Consider the following 24,123-nt stretch of genomic DNA (forward strand, 5'->3'; position numbering starts at 1 on the left):
ATGGTGGAATCCATAAAACCTTATCCCGTATCCGAGAAAAGTATTACTGGCCTGCAATGGTAAAGGACGTTCAGTTGGTGGTTAAGAATTGCGATACCTGCTGCACAAATAAAAACACGAACTCTTTTAAAAGACCGGTCATGGGCAAACAGTTCATATCCGAACGACCCTTCCAAAGGGTATACATCGATTTTATGGGTCCCTACCCAAGGACTAAGGATGGAAACACTGTGCTATTTGTGTGCCTTGACCATTTTAGCAAGTTTGTTTTCCTGGAGCCAATGAGAGCTGCAACTGCTGTGAATGTTGCGAAATTCTTGGAAAAGCATGTCTTTCACGTTTTCGGAATCCCTGAGTTTGTCCATTCCGACAATGGTAAACAATTTACCTCAGTTTTGTTTAAGGACCTTCTAGACAAATATGGTGTAAGGCATATCCGCACGGCAATGTATGGACCCCAATCTAATTCCGCAGAGAGGGTAAATAGATCGATCCTTCAAATGATCAGATCGTATATTGGACCAGATCAGCGAAACTGGGATCAAACCATTAGCGATATAGCATTTGCCCTCAGGAGTACATCGCACAGTTCCATAGGAATGGCCCCGTTCTATTCATTATTTGGCTTAAACATGGTTCAACATGCATCCTCCTATGCTATTTATCGCAAATTGGATACGGTTAAGGATGCAGATTTTGCTTTACGCACAGGGGACCGACTTCAGTTGATTAGGAATCAGGTATACAAGAACTTGGACAAGGCATATGAGGAATGTGCTAGGAAATATAACTTAAGGTCAAAAGAAGTATCATTTAAGAAAGGGCAGGTCGTATATCGCCGGAACTTTAAGTTAAGCAGCAAAGTGGATAACTATAACGCTAAGTTAGCTCCTGCGAACGTAAAATGTGTGGTATTAGAGGTCCTAGGGAACTCCTTATACAAACTTGGAGGTTTAGATGGTAAGCTGATGGGAGTTTACCATGGAAAAGATTTGTTTGTGCTTTGATTGGAGACGATATTACCCAACTAGCTTTTGTGCGTGGGTCGAAGCCACACATTTTCAGGATACCAGAAGCATGATATCGAATTTTATCTTTATTAACAACCACAATAATTTTCTTGTTTTACGCACACATTCCATACCTGGAGTCAGGTATCGATGGATGCGAGCCTGTAACGTATATTCCATTCCAATTTGATCGGAAAATAATATTTGAAATTTGAATGCATCTCTACGCAAAAACAGTGTTGGAAATGGGTCTACCGATGTGGAAGAATGAGTTGAGAAAATAAACCAATGAATGTAGATGAGTGGAAAAAAAAAAAAAAAAACGAGAGAGAAGAACAAAAACAACGCTGGTATTGACATTCACATTTTTTTTTTTTTGAGAAGTTTTTTTTTTTGGTTGGGCTGACAGCCGAAAATAGAGCAAGATCGTGGTTACAGAACAAATAAAAAAAAAAAAAAAAAAAAAAAGAAAAGAATAGCATAACTAATATCTGTATGCAAAAACAAAGAAATAAAATATGTTTAAAAGAAAAAAAAAAAGATAAATTAAGCAAAAATATGTATATATATGAAGAATTGAGAAACCAGTCAACATCACAGCATGCAAAAGAAAATAAAACCTTAAAATAAAATCATAGGTTATGTTAAGAAAAAAATCAATGTGACAATGGTGCTATGAATATAAAAAAAAGAACGATTGGTGCCGAGACCACCAGAGTTGAAACAAAAAGAAAAAAAAAAAAAAAGAAGTACATGCAAGAATCTAAAACCTGTTAAGTCTTACAACAAAACTATGTAATAAAGTCCCAAGACCACAAAATAAAACCGAAGGAATTGAAAGTGAACGTGAAAGTACACATTCCCCCCCCCAATTGCTCTTCCTTTGGTTGCCGTACCATGCCGTTAAGTCGAGACCTAAGAAGCCATTTGCAGAAGTAAAACAAATAAACATCTTATTGAGAGTTTGAAATTATAAATTTTATCTTTTGTATAAAAAAAAAGTAAAAAAAGAAAGAAAATACAGAAATATGTAATTTTTTTTAAATATAGGCATTTATTGAAATTATGAAAAAGTGTAAATATATATGTATACAACAAAAAAAAAAAATAATTGAAGTATGTACCCATAAATTAAATACATACGAAAAAGCAAGATTTTTGAAGCTGTCCAAGCAAGATAATTTTTTTTTATTTTTTTGTTTAACACATAAAAGAAACAGTATTATGAGGCCAAGTTTTTTTGTTTTTGTGGCTTTTTTTTATAATTTGCTTTAAAAAAAAATTGTCTTCTCCAAAAGAAAGGAATGATAATAACACAAACCAATGAAATAAGAGTTATTCGAAGAGAATAAAGAAAAATAAAAAAAAAAGAAATAAAAATAAGAAATGTCAATGAGAAACTTAGTAAGAGAGAAAAAAAAAAGAGATAGCAGAAGTTTATCAAAGAGAACCGTAAAAAAAAAGAGAGTTTATTTGCAATTGAACTCTTTCAGAGTATAGGCCTGTACTCTTAAAGGGTGAGTAAACAAAAAACAAAAAAAGGAAGAAAAATAAAATAAAAAAAAAAAAAAAAAAAAAATATATATACATTTTATTTAATAGATGCATCTATGATCTCGTTTTGTTGTAATTTTTTTTCTCTATTGTAAATAAACATGCATGTATATAACCCTAGTTTTAAGCATTTATTTGTTAAACATTTTTTATATAGGCTTGAATGAATTATAATAAAAATTTTATAGATATAATTCTTATGAAAATGGAATCTTTTTCGCTCACTCTCTTAAAGAAAATGGGAATGTCAGAGTAAATTTATTCGATGTCGGTACAGGGTGTTGCAAATGATGGAAGTAAGTAGTGTTGGAATGTGGTTTAATACTCGGGTCCAATGATGGCTAGTCAGACGTACTGTTTTGGTAGGGTATTGTTTTGGAATGATTGAGCATCAAACAATACATGGCTGTCTGGTTATTAGCCGGCAGAAGGGGTGGGAAGCTCAAACCAAATGTCTGACGTTAATCCCCGAGTGTAGGCCTTTATTGGTCGTGTTTTCTTTTATATTGTCAGTCCGATAACCTCAAATCCTTTTTTTTATGTATTTCTGGACACGAAGAAATTATGTTTTCGTTTGCAAGTGTATTTCACGGTGAAGAACCTACCCAAATCGACGAGTAGCCGGCAAAGCCACCGTGTCACCCTACACCTTTCTGAAATATGCACCGTACAACAAGCAAACGTAACATGATATCCAAGTGGCTCTTGCCCAAATTGCAAGAGCTTGGCTTGCATGCCATGTGGTTTCAACAAGGCGGTGCCACATGCCACACAGCACTCGTAACAATGGAATTATTGAGAGGCGAGTTCGGTAAACATTTTATTTCACGTTCGGGACCGGTCAATTGGCCACCTAGATCGTGCGATTTAACGACTTTAAACCATATTTTATGGGGTTATGTTAAAGCTCGTGTCAATACAGACAAGGTCGCTTAAATTGACGCATTGGAAGACAATATTAGGGCATTTATTCGTGAAATACCGGCTGAAATGTTGGAGTATGCCAAAATTGGACTAAGCGGATGGATTATTTGAGGCGCAACATTTGCATGAAATAATCTTCAAACATTATCATTGAGATTAAAATTGAATCGGACAGCACTCATTGATTTGTAAGAAGTTTGCCCCAATTCCTAATGGAATGTTCATTGGCTAATTTGCATTTGCAATCTTCAAACATCAAATTATGTGGGCTGTACTATCGATTTAAATACAGATTTCAAGCCTTTTTCTGAATTTTATGTATTTGTTTGAAATAATTTCCTTTAGCTCTTAAAAAATCACCCTATAAATTCGAAACAAAAGCATGAGTGAGTTGTCCATTTGGATCTTTGCATGGCTAGCAATTAACCTCAATAAGATGACCCATTTAAAATATGAACTCTGTTAACCATAAATTCATTATTATTGCTACAAGAGCTATCATTAACGATATTGTTATTCGACAGTCATGACACCTTCACAAATTGTTTTTATGTCCTCCAGGCACATTGAGTACAAAATGTGTATAAATTTATGAATATTAAATATAAATTCAACATTGTTTTACGCGTTTGGTCAATACTTACTTGAAAGACATTTAGTTTCATTGTCTATTGATAATGCCAAATAAGACAGCTCTCAAATACCAAACTTTAAACTTTTGCTCCCTCCTACTCAAATTTCCTCAAATTTTTGAGTACGCGAACAGACTTATAATAAGGCTTGTTGTAACAATTATTAGTTAAAATAATTTGAATTGTTTTTGTTTGATACTTTATCGAATATCGGAAATCTAATTTCGGACATATATTCTCATGGGTAAAAATTTGCACGGATACTTTTTATTCTCGGTTGGACAAAGGTGGGTTCCTCGGAAAGGATGTCATATTCAAGACGGTAATTAAGGTATTTGGCGTTTAGGTCATCTACTGGGGCAGGAAAGGTAACGGGTGGATTCTGCTTAGTAAATACCCTTAACAAGGATATGGCTGGAGACCTAAATATGTATTCTTAGCTAGAATTCTACAGTAGCACACATTTTTAAGTACTCCTATAAGGAATACTACAGGATTATACAGCTGTAGATCTTAAAAAGTGCTCCTAGCGGGGTTGCTACAGGATTCTACGGTAGGAGACTCCAAAACAAATATTCCTAGAAAGAATATGACAGGATTGAACAAAAATGTAACAGGATTATGAAAGGGCATGACCAAAAGACCTGAACAAGTACATATGCAAGGATGTGACAGGATTTTAGGATTTCAAGGCAGCTTAAACCAGCGCGAGGGGAAACCAGTTGTTACAGTGGCGCCCGAGCAGGGACAGAGATAGTTCGACAGTATGTAACGTGACTCAGTGTCTTAGGCATTCAGACTCCGATGAACTTAACAAGTAACTGGATGGTTCCAAATATGACAAACAGGTGGGCTTTTGGGTATACGCAGAAGAACTAGGACTGGTCATATCGAGAAGGTTATCCGACCACTGTAGTCTGTATCTGGCAGAGATCAATGCAATTGAAGAAGTGGTGCAATAGCTAAGATATAATGTCATAACGACAATTGGCATTAATATCTTCTCAGACTTCCAGGCAGCCATCACTCCAAATGTGGCCTATGTCCAGTCTATGTGGCCTAATCTTGTCTTGAAGAGGTCTACGGCTTTGCTGTCGCTGGCTAGAATAGACATTTAAGTCATAGTGATCGTCATAACAGGTCACACACTGTCTGAACGGAAAACCTGCTGGCAGAGTGAAGGTTCCCAGTAATGACTTTTACAGAAGCTGTGAGGCGTTGAAGAAGAAGGAGCTATAGAAAACCTTCTGTGTGTGTCCCGCACTTGCAGACAAAACGAGTTTCACTTTAGAGTTTCCATTTTTTGAGAACCTTTCAGATCAAGCGGATGTGAACGTTCACAAGTTGTTGGAGTTTTTAAAGCGATCTGGTTGGTTCAACGGTAGGAACTAGAGGGCAGCTTATATTTCCTGTTCCTGTGATATCACAATGGATGAAAAGTAGTATTCAATTCTCTAATTACTTATTTTTTAAGGACTTTTATATTGATTGTTGAAATTTTCGTAGTACAGTAGCCACATATGTTCTGACGACTTGGCTGATTATTGAGCAAATAAAAGCGTGCTAAGTTCGGCCGGGCAGAATCTTGGGAACCCACCACCATGAATTCTGCTAAAAATGTATACAAAATTAATTTACTTAAAGGGCATATCTTTATTCTACATAACAAACTTCTGTCGAAAAAGCTAAAATTCAAATTCTAGGATCCGAACGAGGATAATGGGAGCTATGTCAGATTTATATGTGTGCTTTGTGAGGTTATAGACTGATTTGAACCGTAATAAGCACAGTTGTTGGAAGTTGGAACTGAACATCGCATGCAAAATTTCAGCCAAATCGGACACAAATTACGGCTTCCAGGGGATCAAGAAGTCAGATCGGAAGATCGGTTTATATGGGAGCTACATCTAAACCTAAACCGGTATGGCTCGTTTGCAAAACCCAACGATCTACATCGATATTAAGAATCTGTAAGTAATTTCAAGCGGCTAGCTTTACGCGTTCTACAGCTATCGTGATTTCGACAGTCGGACGGAAGGACATGACTAGATCGACTCAGATTGTCGGGGCGATCAAGAATACATATACTTTATGGGGTCTTAGATTGATATTTCGTGGTATTACAAACGGAATGACTAAATTAGTATACCCCCATCCTATGGTAAAATTGCAAATTTTGACCATGAACATTCCACTAGAAAACGGGGCCAAACTTCTTACATATCAATGAGTGCAGTCTGATTCAAGTTGAAGATCTATGATAAGCGGCCTCCTTTTAATTATCGAGTCCGAACGGTGTGCCGCAATGCGACTCCTCTTTGGAGGAGGAGGGTGGTTTTCCCCTCCTATTGCTGGCGACATTTGTTATGTACTCAGCCATATGAGAATTTTATTCGAGGAGGTTCCTTAAAGCAGCGAATCGTTCGAACTCGGCAAAAAGTGGTTGCTGATCCTAAAGATTACACTTCAAACGGACATCATTTATTTGAGAGAAATACATATCCCCTATTCCTTAACGGAATGTTTGTGGGAAAATTCATGTTAGATGAAATAGGTTAGTAAATGCTCCCCGTGACAAAAAGCGAAGCAAAAAACTCAAACTTAAAAAAGAGGATAAAAAGCACTAAATAAAAATGCAAAAACCCCCACCATGGATTCTGCTAACAATTAATTTAAAATAAAATTAGTTGAAGGGCATACTTTTTCTCTATATACCAAACTTCTGGCAAAAATGAAAGATTCTAGAAACCGAACAAGGATGATCCTGTTTACATGGGAGCTATATCAGGTTATAGACTGATCAGGACCGTATTTGGCACAACTGTTCAAAGTCATAACAGAATGCTACAAATCGGACAAAAATTGCCGCTTGTAAGGACTCAAGAAGTAAAAAAAAATTTATGGGAGCTATATAATATTATTAACCGATTGGAACCGTTCTTTGCACAGTTGTTGAAAGTCATAACAGAACATTACATTGACAATTTTAGCCAAATCGGACAAAAATTACGGCTTCAAGGGGCTTAAGAATTCAAATCTGGAGATCAGTTTATATGGGAGCTGTATCCAGGAGCTCTTGTTTACATTGGAGCTTTATCAGGTTATGGACTGATTTGAACCGTACTTGGCGCAGTTGTTAGAAGTCGTCACAGAACAACGTATACAAATTTTCAGCCAAATCGGACAAAACTTGCGGCCTGTAAGTACTCAAGAAGTCAAATCGGGAGATCGGGTTATCCGGGAGCTATATCAATTTATAGACCGATTTGGACCGTACTTGGTACACTTGTTGGAAGTCATAATAGAACACTGCATGCAAAATTTCTGCCAAATCGGACAAAAATGGCGGCTTGTAAGGGTTCAAGAAGTCAAATCTTGAGATCGGTTTTTATGGCAGGTTATATACCGATTTAGACCGTACTTGGTACAGTTGTTTGATGTCATAATAGAACAAAATTTCAGCAAACTTGGAAAAAATTGCGGCATGTAAGGATTCAAGAAGTCAAATCGAGAGATCGGTTTATATGGGATCTATATCTAAATCTGAACCGATATGGCCCATTTTCAATTTAGAACGTACATGAGCCCAGGAGCTCAAGAAGTCAAATCGGGAGATCGGGTTATACGGGAGCTATATCAGGTTATAAACCGATTTAGAGCGTACTTGGTACACTTATTGGAAGTCATAACAGAATACTGCATGCAAAATTTCTGCGAAATCGGACAAAACTTGCGGCTTGTAAGGGATCAAAAAGTCAAATCTAGCCCATTTTCAATCTCCAGTGACTTACATCAATGTTAAGTATCTGTGCAAAATTTTAAGAAGCTAGCGCTACGCGTTGGATCGTTATTGTGATTTTGATAGACGGACATGGCTAGATGGACTCAGAACGTCGAGACTATCAAGAATATACAATATATACTTTATGTGGTCACAGATGAATATTTCGAGGTGTTACAAACGGAATGTCTAGATTAGTATACACCCATCCTATGGTGGTGGGTATAAAAATAGGTTAACAAAATACCAATTGGTTCAATCTGTGTTCAAGAAGTCGAAATGGAATAAATAAGTCCAAATCAACACTTTCAATGAGGTTAAATGAAGATTTTATAACTGACCAACATCAATAAGAAATATTTGTGCAAAATTTGAAACGAATATTCTTTCTAATTAGCGTCCTTTCAACATTCGCATGTTATGAATAGAGTAATAAAGTAAGTATACCCCCATGTTATGCTGTAAGGTATGAAACAACAAAAGTTTCGAAAACAATTCAAAAGTTTTGCAGCCATAACTTTTTACCTATAGGTAAACTCGAATATTTTCTACAATACTTCCATTTAGATTTTATGTCTATGGAAATATGCAAATGCAAAAATTTGCAAATTTTGCCCATGAACATACCATTAAGCAACAGGGGCGAACTATCAATGAGTGCAGTCCGATTCAAGTTGAAGCTCAATGATAAGGGGCCTCCTTTTTATAGCCGAATCCGAACGATGTGCCGTAGTGCGACACCTCTTTGGAGAGAAGTTTTACAGCTACTTTTCAATACCCAGCCGAATCCAAAGGATGGTTTGATTGTGCATCACATCCGCACTGATGACGACAACATCTAAAGTAATGAATTTGATGCAAGTGGACTTTGCGGTTAAGCCAATTGCTGTGACCACCACTGAAAGGCTACCAATATTCGTTATAGAACAGATTGGACCTATAATACTCTGTAATAGAAGATACGTAGGCTTCTATATGGCTGCTGCTCGACCAGACGACCATGTAGGTTTTGGAATGCACTTGGAAAAATTAGGATTTGGCACAGAGTGTACCAAGCGATTGGCATAAATATCTTTCCAGGCAGCCACTAAATCTCTGATTTCTGAATTCAAAAACCACCCTCGACTGTCGCAGATCTCTCAATGAAATGGATGAAAAGTTCAAAATTCACCGATTTTTAAGCGAAGTATTCAGGATGAGGCCCGAAGGAGGAAGAATAACAGCTGTTCACAAAGTGTGGGTAATGAACTTTGCAGAAGTATGGAGTGGCCAATCTAGATTTGAAGAGCTCTACTGCTTTGCCGTCGTTGACTAGAACAGATGTCTCAGTCATTGTGTACGTCATGACAGATGGGACAACATGCTGACAGACTGAATGTTGCGAGTTAAGACGCTGTCAGAACGACGAGAAAGACGAAACTATAGAACAACTGCTGTATATACGTCCCGCACTGGCGGCAGAAGAAGTTCCACTTAAAGTTCCCATTTCTTTGAATTAGTTTCGATGTGAACATTCGCAAGTTGTTATGTTTGTAAAGCGATTCAACGGTTTAAACTAGAAGGCATCTTCCTTCTCCTATGGTATCAAAATTGACAAAAATGTCTGAGTCTGACTATCACTCAAGCCAACCTTGTCGAAAGCTCGACAAGCTTCGTTTACTCTGGAACTAATGATTCTACTATGTGTTTCAAAACCAGTATTATTTAATTTTTCGGTCCGGACATGGTTTCGTACATTGTCACGGAGCTAGTCTAATCTAAAACAAGTAAGAGCTTGCTAAGTTCGGCCGGGCCGAATCTTTTATACCCTCCACCATGGATCGCATGTATCGAGTTCTATGCGCAGTAGGGGCTCAAGAAGCAAAATCAGGAGATCGGTTTATATGGGAGCTGTATTAAACTATATAACATATTAGACACGTATGTTGTAGGTCATGAGAGAAGCCGTTGTACAAAATTTCTTTCAAATCCGGCGAGAATTGCGCCCTCTAGAGGCTCAAGAATTCAAGACCCAAGATCGGTTTATATGGCAGCTATATCAAATCGTGGACCGATATGGCCCATTTACAATCCCAACCGACGTACGCTAATAAGAAGTATTTGTGCAAAATTTCAAGTGGCTAGCTTTATTCCTTCGAAAGTGTGCTTTTGACAGACAGGCGGAGGGACGGACGGACACTAGATAGACTTGAAATGACATGACGATTAAGAATATACATACTCTATGGGGTCTCAGACGCATATTTCGAGGTGGTACAAACAGAATGATGAAACTAGTTTACCCCCATCCTATGGTGGAGGGTATAATAAAACAAAATTGGTTTACATATAGTTTGGGCAAAAAATGTTTCAAGAGTCCCACATTGGCATAAACTGTATACCGAAAATAGTACAGGACCAGGACTTAGGGAAAGAAATAATGACTGCTGTAAATCGAGTTTGTAACTGAACTAAATGTTGGTGGCATTTGACTAATTCAAATCTTAGCGGCAAAGGAATCACATAACAACTCGCGTGGAACAAAGGCATACATGTAGTGTGTGCCGTTTATTTAATTGTGGCTTTGGACTTTCGAGGTTTTCAACTAACTATTTGGCATACTTGGATTTTGGTTTGTTTAAACTTCACAGGGTACCACACTCCAGCAAACTAACCTTCGTGAGAATTTTAACTTACCACTAAACCAACACACCATTCCGTTTGTTTTGTTGTGGTGTTTTCTACAGTTTATAGCAATTGCAAACGGAGTGATGCCCTCAACAGCTCTTTGGAAAGAGACCAAGGACGAAATATCCTCAGGCTTGAAGTTGCCCATGTGTCATACTAACCGTAACCACTTGTTTGGTGCAAATAACTGGGATGACTGTAATTTTACCTTTTTATACCCACCACCGTAGAATAGGGGGTATATTCATTTAGTCATTCCGTTTGCAACACATCGAAATATCAATTTCCGACCCTACAAAGTATATATATATCGGATCGGACCATTTTGGATATAGCTGATATATAGACCGATTTTCCGATAAAGGGTCTAATACCCATAAATGCTTTATTTTTCTTCCGCTTTCGCTGAAATTTGAAACAGTGAGTAGTTTCAGGCCTCCAGATATCTGATCCAAATATGGCTCATATCGGCCTATATTTATATATTGCTGCCATATATACCGATCTCCAGATAAATGGTTTATAGCCCATAAAAGCTTTGTTTTTCGTCCGATTTCGCTGAAATTTTAAACATTGTGTAGTTTCATGCCTCCTAGCATAGGACCCGAATATAGTTTAGATCAGACTATATTTAGATATAGCTGCCATATTGACCGATCTCCCGATTAAGGGTCCGAAGCCAATAAAAGCTTTATTTTTTAACCAATTTCGATGAACTTTGAAACAGTTAATAGTTTTACGCCTCCTAACATAGAACCCAAATATGCTTTTGATCCGACTATATTTAGATGTAGCTGTCATATAGATCGCTCTGCCGATAAAGGGTCTGAAGCCCATAAAAGCTCTATTTATTACCCGATTTCGCTGAAATTTGAAACAGTGGGTAGTCTTAGTTCTCCCGCCATCCGTCCCAAATATGGTTCGGATCCGACTATATTTAGATATATCTGTCATATAGACCGATCTGCCGATAAAGGGTCTGAAGCCCATAGAAGCTTTATTTTTCACCCGATATCGCTGAAATTTGAAACATTGAGTAGTTCCACGCCTCCTAATATAGGGCCCAAATGTGGTTCAGATCGGACTATATTTAGATATAGCTGCCTTATAGATCGATCTGCCGATAAAGGGTTTGAAGCCCATAGAAGGTCTATTTATTACCCGATTTCGCTGAAATTGAAAACAGTAAGTAGTCTTAGTTCTCCCGACATCCGTCCCAAATATGGTTTGGAACGGACTATATTTAGATATAGCTGCCATACAGACCGATATCCCGATAAAGGGTCTGACGCCCATTAAAGCTTTATTTATTACCTGATTTCGCGGAAATTTGAAACATTGTGTAGTTCTATGCCTCCTAATATAGGGCCCAAATGTGGTTCAGATCGGACTATATTTAGATATAGCTGTCATATAGACCGATCTGCCGGTAAATGGTCTGAAGCCCATAAAAGCTCTATTTATTACCCGATTTCGCAGAAATTCTAAACAGTATTTAGTCTTAGTTATTCCGACATCCGTCCCAAATGTGGTTCGAATCGGACTATATTTAGATATTGCTGCCATACAGACCGATATCCCGATAAAGTGTCTGAAGCGAATAAAAGCCTTATTTTTTTATCCGATTTCTCTGAAATTTGAAACAGTAAGTATTTTTAGGCCACCCGGTCCTGCTCCGCTGCGCCTTCTTTTACTTTATATGGAACAAAAGTTTCCTTGAAATATTTATTTTCGACCACTAAAGAGCTTCCAGTGAAATACCATGCTATGAATATAGTATATCGCTAGACTAATTGTTTAACAATATAAGTGCCTTTGTCCGAATCCCAATTTTAGTTTGGATGTAAGTTGTACTCCATTCTTAAAATACTTTATTTCAGCCCGCTACTCTCATGATATCTTATTTAGGGGTGATTTCGGGGGTAAGAAGGTCCCCCAGGCACTTGGCCCTGAAAAAATATCAGTACTATGCTCTTCTTTCAAAAACCATTTAACCCCATATTGCCATTGGTTTAGGGGAGTTTACACGATGAGGCGTTTCCCAATCACATGGCCCAAAATAGGTTATCAAATTCGTTTTCTAATTGCGATGGTCACTAAAAAATTGCTGCTTGTGGGGTATTTTGGGAAAGGGGTTGACCCCCAGAAAATTGGTCCCGAAAGTGGGTATCAATTCTTGCTCTACCCTCCAATACCTTTCATTTAATCTCCACATCGACATGGTCGGTAAATATGGCCGATTTAGGGGTGTTTTGGGGATTGGGGTGGTCCCCCAAACACTAAGCCCGGAAAATATATCAGCAACGTGTTCTGTTCTCATATATCTATATATCATTTTTTTGAACCCCATATTGCCATTGGCCTCAAAATTGGATATCAGCAAATATGTCCGGTTTGGGGTATTGGCCCTAAAAACTATAAATATTTAGTTCCAATCTCTTTACGACTCAAACCGTCTTGATGAGCAAATACGGCCTATTTGGGAGTTGTTATGGTAGTGGGACGTTCCCTTCGGCAGTTGGTCCCTAATGTTGATATCAGATACTTGGTCTATTCCCAAATACCTTTAATTTGAGCCCCATATTTCCATAGTCGGCAAACATGACCGGCTTGGGGGGTGTTTTGGGGATGGGCGGCAATTCAGTGAGTTGGCCTTGAAAATATACATCGGATTCGTGTTCCACTCTAAAACCCTCTTATTAGAGCCTCATATTGCAATAGTCAGCAAATACTTCCTAGTTGGGTGGTGTCGTGGGGGTGGGGTGGCCCTATAGACACTTTTCCCAAATAAGGTCGGTAAATACGTCCGATTTAGGGGGGTTTTGGGGCTTGGGGTGGTCCCCCAGCACTTGGTCCGACAATTGGATATCAGATACGTTTTCTTATCCTAAATACCGTTCATTTGAGTCCCATATTGTCGTGATTGGTGTAAATATATGTTTGGTAGGTTTTAGGGTGGGGCAGCCCCCTAGGTACCCCATCCAAAATTTGGATACCAAATTTTTATTTTTAGGGTGCTATATGAGAGCACACAAAACTTCGCTTAAATTGCACCACCCATCTCCGAGATCTTGCGTTTCTGAAAATTAGGGTAAGGGGGAGGGTCCGCCCCCCTTCAGATATCAAAAAATGTAGTACCCTAATTTCACCATGGGGTCAATCTATCTACCATCTGAAAATTTCAAGAAAATCGGTTCAGCCGTTTCTGAGACTATAAGGAACACACAAAATTACAAACAAACAAACAAATCTACAAACAAACACAAATTAGTTTTTATATATAAGATAGCTGTCGTATACACCGATGTTCCGATTAAGGGCCTGAAGCTCATAAAAGCTTTATTTATTACCCGATTTTTTTTTAAATTTGAAATATAGAATTCAACAGTAACTTATATTTATTAGCCCACTCAATATCCGCGTCGAATTTGGGTGCATAAGTAATCCAACTTTCACCGGATTGTGCCGAGGAGTTTTTATACAATATATACCCGAGGTGGTGGGTATCCAAAGTTCAGCCCGGCCGAACTTAATGCCTTTTTACTTGTTTTTCAATGCCAAACGTTGCATTTTTTTATGGTATCGGCACCTTTGTTTCAATGGGTATTAATGTTTATTGCATGAGATGTAAACGGATTAAAAGGGAATTTTGTCAGGACCAATTAGTTTGCAGAAATGTTTCCGAAATATTTTATTAATAGGAAGAATGGACATTCAGTGTATTTTTATACGAGTTAATTGAACTGTTTATTTTTTATTTTTCTGTTACAAAACATTCAATGGCAGGACATATTAGCTGGCTGCATGACTGAATATTCAATAACTAAAATTTGCGTTTATGTTAGCTGGTATTCCTGTTTTTAATCTCGGCTTTCTAAAAGTTGATCAGAAACTTGAAATTTTATCTATTATTGGGCAGGTGATGACAACATGGGGGGTTTTAGTTCTGTTCTATTTCAAAACTTAATAATATTAAATGTATTATATTCTATTGAACTAGGCCTTGAGCCGCTAGTTATTCAAAGTTCAGTTTATTTCAAAAGTTTTGCAAGGTTAAAAAAAATATTATAAAAGTATTTTTTTATATTACAATGGAATGTATATTAGGGCGGGTTGATTTGTATGGATGAAAAAAAAAAATTAAAAGTTGTAATGCATATACAAAGTCTACATACAATCCGAAAAAAATTCTCCGAAGAAACAATAGATCTAAAAATCAAACCGCGCCTGTCAACTTATTTTGGCAAAGGCGGGCATTTACATTTTTAAGTTGATGGGCGCAGATTTGGATACATGGTTTCTGCGGAGAATTTCCTTAGAATTTGATGTTCCATTAAGGAAAAGGGGCAAACTTCTCACACATAAATGAGTGCAGTCTGATTCAAGTATAAGCTCAATGATAAGGAGCCTCCTTTTTATAGCGTGCCGCAGTGCGACACCTCTTTGGAGAGAAGTTTTACATGGCATTGTACCTGACAAGTGTTGTCAGCATTAGGAGGGGAAAACAACCACCAAAAAATTCAACCCGCATTAATGTATATTCTTCATAAGTCTGCGCCTTTCCGCTCTCCGATGTAGCAATCTTAGTGAACAAGAAACTGAGATTGAAGAATATGTTCTCTTTTGTAAAAGTTCTTCGCTTCACTTTGTCCGGCCAAACTCCATTCTTTGTGTTATTCTGTTTGTCATCCACATCTCTTCATGTTTTCTTTCGTTTCAATTGGTCGTCTAAAATGATGCTAAATGCAAGAAACACGAAGTTTTCTAATGTTCTATTTGACTTCTGGAATTAGTGTAAGTTCCTGGTTGCTTATCTCCACTGTATAGTGGGGATGAGATAGGATACGGATTCATTCGATGTAGTTTTTTTAGTTGTTGTTTTGTATTTTCCATTTACCGATATGAAGCCCATGGAAGTTCTAATAACCATAGTTACTTTATACTTGGAATATACATACGAATGTTACAGTGTTTTGCTTCTAGTAACAAAATAATTATTATATTTTCTACAAATTTAATTTATAATTTGATTTATTAATACGCTTCTGGGTAATTGATTTGGTCAATACTTCCATCACATCCAGAACTGTAACTAAATGCTAAAGGAACGCGGCATACTTCTGTCATATAAATGAGATCAATCCAACTAAGGTTCAAGCTCACTAATAAGGTCCTCTTTTTTTATGGCGAGTCCGAAAGGCGCGCCGCATAGCGACACAACTTGGTGGAGAAGTTTCAGCATGGCAGCATACCTCACAAATGTAGCCAGTATTAGTAAGGGGATAACCACCGCTCAGATTTGGGACGTCTAAAAGGCTGAGCAAAGATAATTCAAGGGCAAGCTGAATAAGACTCAGAACAAATCCCGGGTGGATTTCTGCAACTCCGTGGAGGATACATTGTAAATTTCCTGGAAAACTCTCCAATGAATAACGTGGCTCTAGAAGAGGTTGTCGCTGGTATGCATTCGTCAGAGGTTATTGGGGAAATTGTGTCTGAGCAATAAAAACTTTCGACTCCTTAAATCTCAAGGCTCTGGTGATGTATCACTCGGCGCGGGTTGACTGTGTGCACCACACAAGGCGGAACTTTGAGGTCCGATCTGTGTGGTGTTCTTTGCTGTCACGGGAAGCTTAGCTGCGAGCTACCGGATGCGTCCATAGGTTGCGAAAACGGAGTAACTCCAACGGCAGTCGCGGACAATTAGCAGTATCGAGCGGAGAGTCTCAATGAGAGGTCAGGTGGCACCGGCTCTTGCACAAATACTACGTGCCTATGATGCTCCATATTATAAGGCGAGTTATTGACGCCTTTAAATAACCAATGGACCGGAAAGAGCTTGCTCACCTACAGGAGTTTGACGAGGATCGCCACCTTCACATGAATATGTGGTTACAAAAACAACAACACCTGTGGGATGGAGAGACAATGGTCCTTTTCATACCAAAAGCAGGAAATCCTTACCGCACGAAAGCAAAAAATGTTCGCTGTTAGTATGTCATCCTTCATGCTGAAAAATATAAACATATCTTAAGGCAAAGATCACAGAAGATGGCCTGTTTCGGCAACAGCATGCATATAGTAAAGACAAGTCCACCAAAACAGACCTACATAGAGGGTTCCCTCGTTGTCAAGGAATATACAATGGTAGCATTTCTGGCCATTAAAGCTACTTTCAATAATGTAAAACCTCAATCATGAAGGAGCTGGAGTTTCTGGGCATCAAAACTACAGGATCAGCAAGGGAACTCCTCAAAGAGGTGTACTGTCTCCTCTTCTTTGGAAGCCATTGACAATATAGTATTGTCACTGCTGGAAAAAGGTGTAAAAGTAGTTGCGTATGCTGACGACGTGTATATTGTGGTAAGGGGAAAGTGTCCTAACACACTTTTGTTCGCCCACGCCACTCACACCCATCCCTGCCGACCGAGGGGGCCACCTCCCAAGAGATAAAAAAAAGAAATTGAAGCTGAACTGATTCAATCCCATCTGAGTATCACTTGTAGAATGGGTCCAAACTACACAACCGTATTCCAATGTAGGCCGGACAAAGCTTGTCAACAAACGCTTGGTCACATAAGGATCATCAAATTCCTTGGATCACCGTTTTATAAAACCCATCAACGACTTTGCCTTATTGATGAACGAGTATATGTGCAAATTAAAACGGAATCTACCATCCAAAATAACACCAAGATCAGTAAAGAAATCTACGTTATCCAATAACAGTCACGTAGAACAGGTCTAGTCCTGAAAAGAGATAACTTCTTACACTTCTTAAGATTAAGCGCCATGCCATTAACACTGCAGCAGTCCTCCAGAGAGTGCAGATAGCTCTGCAAGCACTGTGATGAATCTGGAGAATCCAAATTACAAAACAGCTTCACATCATCTGTGAACTTTAAAATCCTTGAAGTCTTAATAACTGATGGAAGAAGATCTTTCAAGTAAAGAACGAACAGCAATAGACCTAAATGGCTGCCCTGTGGAACACCAGAATAAGCAGATATATCATTGGAAAGAATATTATAAAAGTAAACTTTCTGTGCACCGTCTTGTAAATAAGAAGCTATCCACTTCAAAAAAGCAGTTTAAACAGTAATAAACCATGCATCACAGTATCGAAAGCCTTACTATTCAGTATAAATTCAGTGTAATTTGAAATCTGTTAACAAAATCAACATATGCGTGACACGTCAGTTCTAATAGGTTAGTCAAGGTCGAGCTCCCTTTACCAAAACCGTGTTGGTTAAGTATATTGTTAAGTAATTGGAGTTACAAAATGGGATATGCTACGAGAAACCAGCAGTTCAAACAGCTTTGGTATGGCATCATCACGTAACTGAACACCTAATTCCGCAATACTCCTATAATTTTCAATAATACACAGACTCATACGAATATACTTCAGGAAGCTTTAGATGCCACAACAAAGTGGGCTACCGAAAGTGGTCTAGGTATAAATTCGTGCAAGACAGAAGTAGTTCTTTTCAGCAGGAGATACAGGTTACCTACAGTGGCAACCGTCTTCTTGGGATGAGAGAATGTTCCATTTTCAGAAAGCGCAAAATACCTGGGTGTTTTGCTGGATAGGAAATTGAACTTCAAATCCAACATTTTGGAAAGGGCAATGAAGGTAACACTTGCTCTATACACCTATACGCAAGAGAGTAATTGGCAAAAGTTGGGGGTCTAAACCGCATATCATGCACTGGGTATATACTGCAGTTGTCAGACCTATAATGCTATATAGTGTTGTGGTCTGGTGGACGGCGCTTAAAAAGTCCACCTAATGCTCAATACTTAAACGGATCCAAAGGATGGCTTGTTTGTTCATCACAGCTGCACTGAGGACGAAACCATCTGATGCACTGAATTTAATGCTACATCTTATGCCTCTGGACATTGTGGCTAGACAAATTGCTGCGACTAGCGCCGTGAGGTTTAGGGAGCTTTCTCATTGGTCATGTGGCGGCCACGGATACTGTGTTATACTTGACACAATATCCGATGTCCCAGGCAGTGTGAATTACACCCTTCCTTAGCAGCTTTTTGATAAAAATTGCTGTACCACTATTCCTGATAGAACCGATTGGAACTACGATATCCCTGGTAACAGAAGTTACATTGACTTCTATACGGATGGTTCCAAACTAAGCGACCAGGTGGGCTTTGGGGTGTACTGTAAACATCTTGAACTGGTCATATCGAAGAGGTTACCCGACCACTGCAGTGTGTATCAAGCAGAGATCCTTGCAATTAAGGAAGTGGTGGAATGGCTTATGGTGATTTCGATTGTGAAAAAAAGTGCAGCATTTTTTCGACACGTTGCACTGAGATCTAAATTTTGTGCTCGATTCTCCAAAAAAGTGTAACCCCACCACCGGGTAAATGTTCGTTTGTAATGGTGTTGCCCACTGAAAGTGAAAAAATGCTGCATTTTCTACACCGTGGCTAGGCTAGGATGGAGAATGCCGCACTTTAAATCAGCTGCTATCATCTCATGTGCATGCCACCGTTCAAGCAAATTTTGGTTGAAAAGAAGAAGAAGAAAACAATTTGTAGAATGTTTGGCAAAATATTAAAAAGAAATACATAAAAAAAGGAAAAAGTAATCGCGTTTTATTTAGCTAACGGCATATTAGATGCATTGCTACATTTTACAGCATTATTTGGTTGAAATTACAATATACGGGCATATTAACATGTTCGATTGAAAATGTAAAAAGTGTAAAACTATGAGAGGGATAAGGCAGCATTCCCAAAATGTTGTCCCGTATAAGTGCAACATTAGTGTAACATTTTTTTTTCAGAATCGAAATCACCTTTAGATATAATGTCATTACGACGACTGGCATAAATATCATCTCAGAGAGCCAGGCAGCCATTAAATCCCTGAAGAACGTATTTCTGAACACAAAAACCCCCTCGACTGTCGCAGATCTCTCAACGAGGTGGCTGAACAGTTCAAAATTCACCTGTTCTGGGTGCCGGGCAACAGAGATATCTCAGGGAATTATAAAGCAGAAGAGATTGCGAGACTAGGAACTACCTTAAACACTTCAGGGACACTATTATCTGTGGGTATACCTCTAGCCACATGTAAGCTAAGTTTTTAGGACCAGGCCCGAATGGCAACGAATGATAGATGGTCATAAAGAGGGGCTATGAGCTCTCCAAAACTATGTGCCCTTATCTAGAGTTGAAGAGGTCTACTGCTTTGCTGTCAGTGGCTAGAACAGACGTCTCAGTCATTCCGTCCGTCATGACAGGTCACTGTCTAATCGGAAAACATGCTGACAGACTGAAGGTTGCCGGCAACGACTTTTGCATCAAGGAAGAAGAGACTATAGAACACCTTCTGTGTGTGTGTCCCGCATTAGCAGTTAGAAGGAGTTCCACTTTAGGTTCTCATTTCTTTGAGAACCTGTTTGATTTAGTGGATGTGAACATTCGCAAGTTTCTGTGCTTTTTAAACCGATCTGGATGGTCCAACGGTAAGAACTAAAAGGCATCTTCCTTCCTCTGTTCCTGTGGCATCACAATGGACGAAAACGTCTAAGTGAGGCTGATGGCAGACTGCCACTTAAACCTAACCTAACCATAGCCACAATATCCTAACCATGTCCTCAATGCGGCTGTGATGAAGAAACAAGGCTTCATTTGGATCATGTATATTTGAAGCGCCATTTACCAGACCACAACAGCAGATAGCACTATAGGTCTGACATCTGCAATGTATGATACGCGGTTTAAGGACAAGAGTTGGTTTTTTCGCCCTTTCCAAAATGTTCGGAGCTTCTCCTTTCTGCCAAAACACCTAAGTATTGTCTGTCATTTCTATCTAATATTAAGAGGTTTCAATAGACTGTGCATATGTTTAATGGATTTTTTCAACCAATCTCCAAGAGATAGAAAACTTTTCATACTGCTTGAATTCTGATTTGTTTGGTAAAATGCAAAAGCGAAGTGAAATTCATTTGATAGCGTACAATTTAATGATTTCTTTCTTGTTGTGTGGCAAAAGTTTTTATTCAATCTTTTCTATTTTTCTGCTTGTGCAACTCTTTTCCCTGGTATTCTTCATCCAATCTTCGTTACTTTTTTTATCTGCGCTTAAAAAAGTTTTTACCTGATTTATTTAAATTTTTATAACAAGTTCTGGCCAAAACATTTACTGCAAACTTGCAGATTGTTTATCCGTAGGAGTAGTTTCCTATTCTCACGCAAATAGCCTTTTCAGATAACAAGGAATTATTGCATATATTTCAAAGAGTATTTTAATTTAAAACATTATCAATTTATAGCATTTGAGCGTCATTGTGAAAAAAAACAATTCTCGAAAGTAGCGGCAAAAGTAAGTCTCAAATTTATTGACATATGGTTGGTCACGCTACTCGGATGTATAGAAACTAAGGAAGAGAAAAGTACTGCGTGACTACATTGAAGACTGCGAAACCGAGCTCCGGTTAAAAATGGCTGACCATAATACGATCCTGCATTTGAAAATTCTGGGATTCACAGAGTGTATGAAATGGTGCAATGATCCTTGCACAATATCTGGTAGGGTTGATAGGAACGTTTAAGAAAATTCGACTCAAAAGAGGGCAAGAATCTATTTGACCATGAATAAATTTAGTCAAAAACGTAATGTTTAACATGGTTCTACGACCTTGGTCCCACCCTATCGACGGAGACAAAATAATATTAATTGTTTTTGAACCGATTCTACCATATCAGAATGACTATTATATTAGGTTGCCCAAAAAGTAATTGTCGGTAATATAGTAGTAATATAGTCGGCGTTGACAAATTTTTTTCAACGGCTTGTGACTCTGTAATTGCATTCTTTCTTCTGTCAGTTATCAGCTGTTACTTTTAACTTGCTTTAGAAAAAAAGTGCGCGAAATTTTGTTTAAATTTGTTTGTTTGGCGTCAATTTTAATATGGGTACCACATGTATTGAAAAAAATTCATTTAACAACCCGAATCAACGCTTGTGATATGCACCTTAAACGCAATGAATTCGATCCGTTTTTAAAACGAATCATAACTGGAGATGAAAAATGGATTGTTTACAACAACGTTAGTCGAAAACGATCATGGTCCAAGCATGGTGAACCAGCTCAAACCACTTCAAAGGCTGATATCCACCAAAAGAAGGTTATGCTGTCTGTTTGGTAGGATTGGAAGGGTGTGGTATATTTTGAGCTGCTTCCAAGGAACCAAACGATTAATTCGGGTGTTTACTGTCAACAATTGGACAAATTGAATACAGCCATCAAGGAGAAGCGACCAGAATTGGTCAATCGTAAAGGTGTCATATTCCACCAGGACAACGCTAGACCGCACACATCGTTGGTCACTCGCCAAAAACTGAGTGAGCTTGGCTGGGAACTTTTGATACTTCCACCATATAGCCCTGACCTTGCACCATCAGACTACCATTTATTTCGATCTTTGCAGAACTCCTTAAATGGTAAAACTTTCGGCAATGATGAGGCTATAAAATCGCACTTGGTTCAGTTTTTTGCAGATAAAGGCCAGAAGTTCTATGAGCGTGGAATACTAAATTTGCCAGGAAGATGACAAAAGGTTATCGAACAAAATGACAATTATATATTTGATTAAAGTTCATTCTAAGATTTATTAAAAATACATTTACTTTCTTTTAAAAAATCCGCAATTACTTTTTATGCAACCCAATAGTACGGAGTTATGTTATGAATGAATTACATGTTTGGTAGCTACAAAGTGACATATCCTTGGTTGAGCGATGTACGCAATTGACTTGAACTTGAAGCTTCTATGATAGCTTTCTTCAATTTCGTTTTTCTTACTAATTCCCCAGATTTCTTAAAACCCCATTTTGCAAACCAATTTAAACAAGTAAGAGCGTGCTAAGTTCGGCCGGGCCGAATCTTATATACCCTCCACCATGAATCGCATTTGCCGAGTTCCATGCGCGTTATCTCTTTTTAGGCAAACAAAGAATATTGAATAAGAACTGTTATGCTATTGGAGCTATATCAAGTTATAGTCCGATTCGGACCATAAAAGAATGCTGAAAATTGTAGAAGTCATTGCGTAATATTTCAATTCATTCGGATAAGAATTGCGCCTTGTAGAAGCTCAAGAAGCAAAATCGGGAGGTTAATATGGGAGCTATATCAAGCTATTGATCGATTCAGACCATATTAGACAAGTATGTTGAGGGTCGTGAGAGAAGCCGTTGTACAAAATTTCTGCCAAATCGGATGACAATTGCGCGCTCTAGAGACTCAAGAAGTCAAGATCCCATATCGGTTTATATGGCAGCTATATCAGGTTATGTACCGATTTGCACCATACTTAGCACAGTCATTGGCAGTCATAACAAAACACCTCATGCAAAATTTCAGCCAAATCGAATGAGAATTGCGCGCTGTATTGGCTCAAGAAGTCAAGATCCAAGTTCCGTTAATATGACAGCTATACCAGATTACCAAAACACCACGTGTAAAATTTCAGTCAAATCGGACAATTTTTGCGCCCTCTAGAGGCTCAAGAAGTCAAGACCCAAGATCGGTTTATATGGCAGCTATATGAAAACATGGACCGACTTGGCCCATTTACAATCCCAACTGCCCTTTACCAATGAAAGGTATTTGTGCAAAATTTCAAGCGGTTAGCATTAGTCCTTCGAAAGTTAGAGTGCCTCCAACAGACAGACGGACGGACATGGCTAGATCGACATAAAATGACATGACGATCAAGAATATATATACGTTGTGGGGTCTCAGACGCATATTTCGAGGTGTTACATACAGAATGGCGAAATAAGTATACCCCCATCCTATGGTGGAGGGTATACAAATATTGAATATAAACAGCAATGAAAGAAGGTAATGAAATTCGCTGAAAAGGATGTAGAAAAAATTTTTCAATTTTCGGTGACAGATCCATGTTAAAATCACAACATTTGGTGCAGTTTTGGAGCATATCCAGATCCCCAAGAACTAAGATTTCTCTACAGAGTTTGAAGCAAAAATGTTGCTGGGATTGAATGATAAAATAATAGAAATTTGGATACATCCATTGAAAACCGCAATAACACTTTTTTTAACTCATAACATTGTTTAGCCAAACCCACCTCTAACCAAAAGAGCCTAACCATTTTTCTTTCCTTTTGGTCTCACTTAAATTGTCTTACTCTAATCCAATTTCCAATTCAAATTAGATTCAGGGACTTTATATAATTTCTGCGTTTTTGTTTGTTTGCTTTCCAATCAGGTGATTACTTTCCTGATTTGATCGTTATATTCTGCAACAAATTCCGTCGGGACACCTAAATGGGGCATATCTAAATTGCCAGTTGGAAATGAAGTTATCTTAGAAACATGGCGATGTTACAATATCCTGTCACAAATGATATCCCCCTGCTGGTGTGGCGCAACATCAACATAATTATTACCAATTGACCAATTCTTTATCTTTTTGCATGTTACGAGCGAATACCTCTACACATAATTACATACAAATTGCCTGGGGCTAAATCCAAATGTCATCTTTGGGT

Source organism: Stomoxys calcitrans, chromosome 4 (assembly GCF_963082655.1).
Source record: "Stomoxys calcitrans chromosome 4, idStoCalc2.1, whole genome shotgun sequence".
Taxonomy (NCBI): Eukaryota; Metazoa; Arthropoda; class Insecta; order Diptera; family Muscidae; genus Stomoxys; species Stomoxys calcitrans.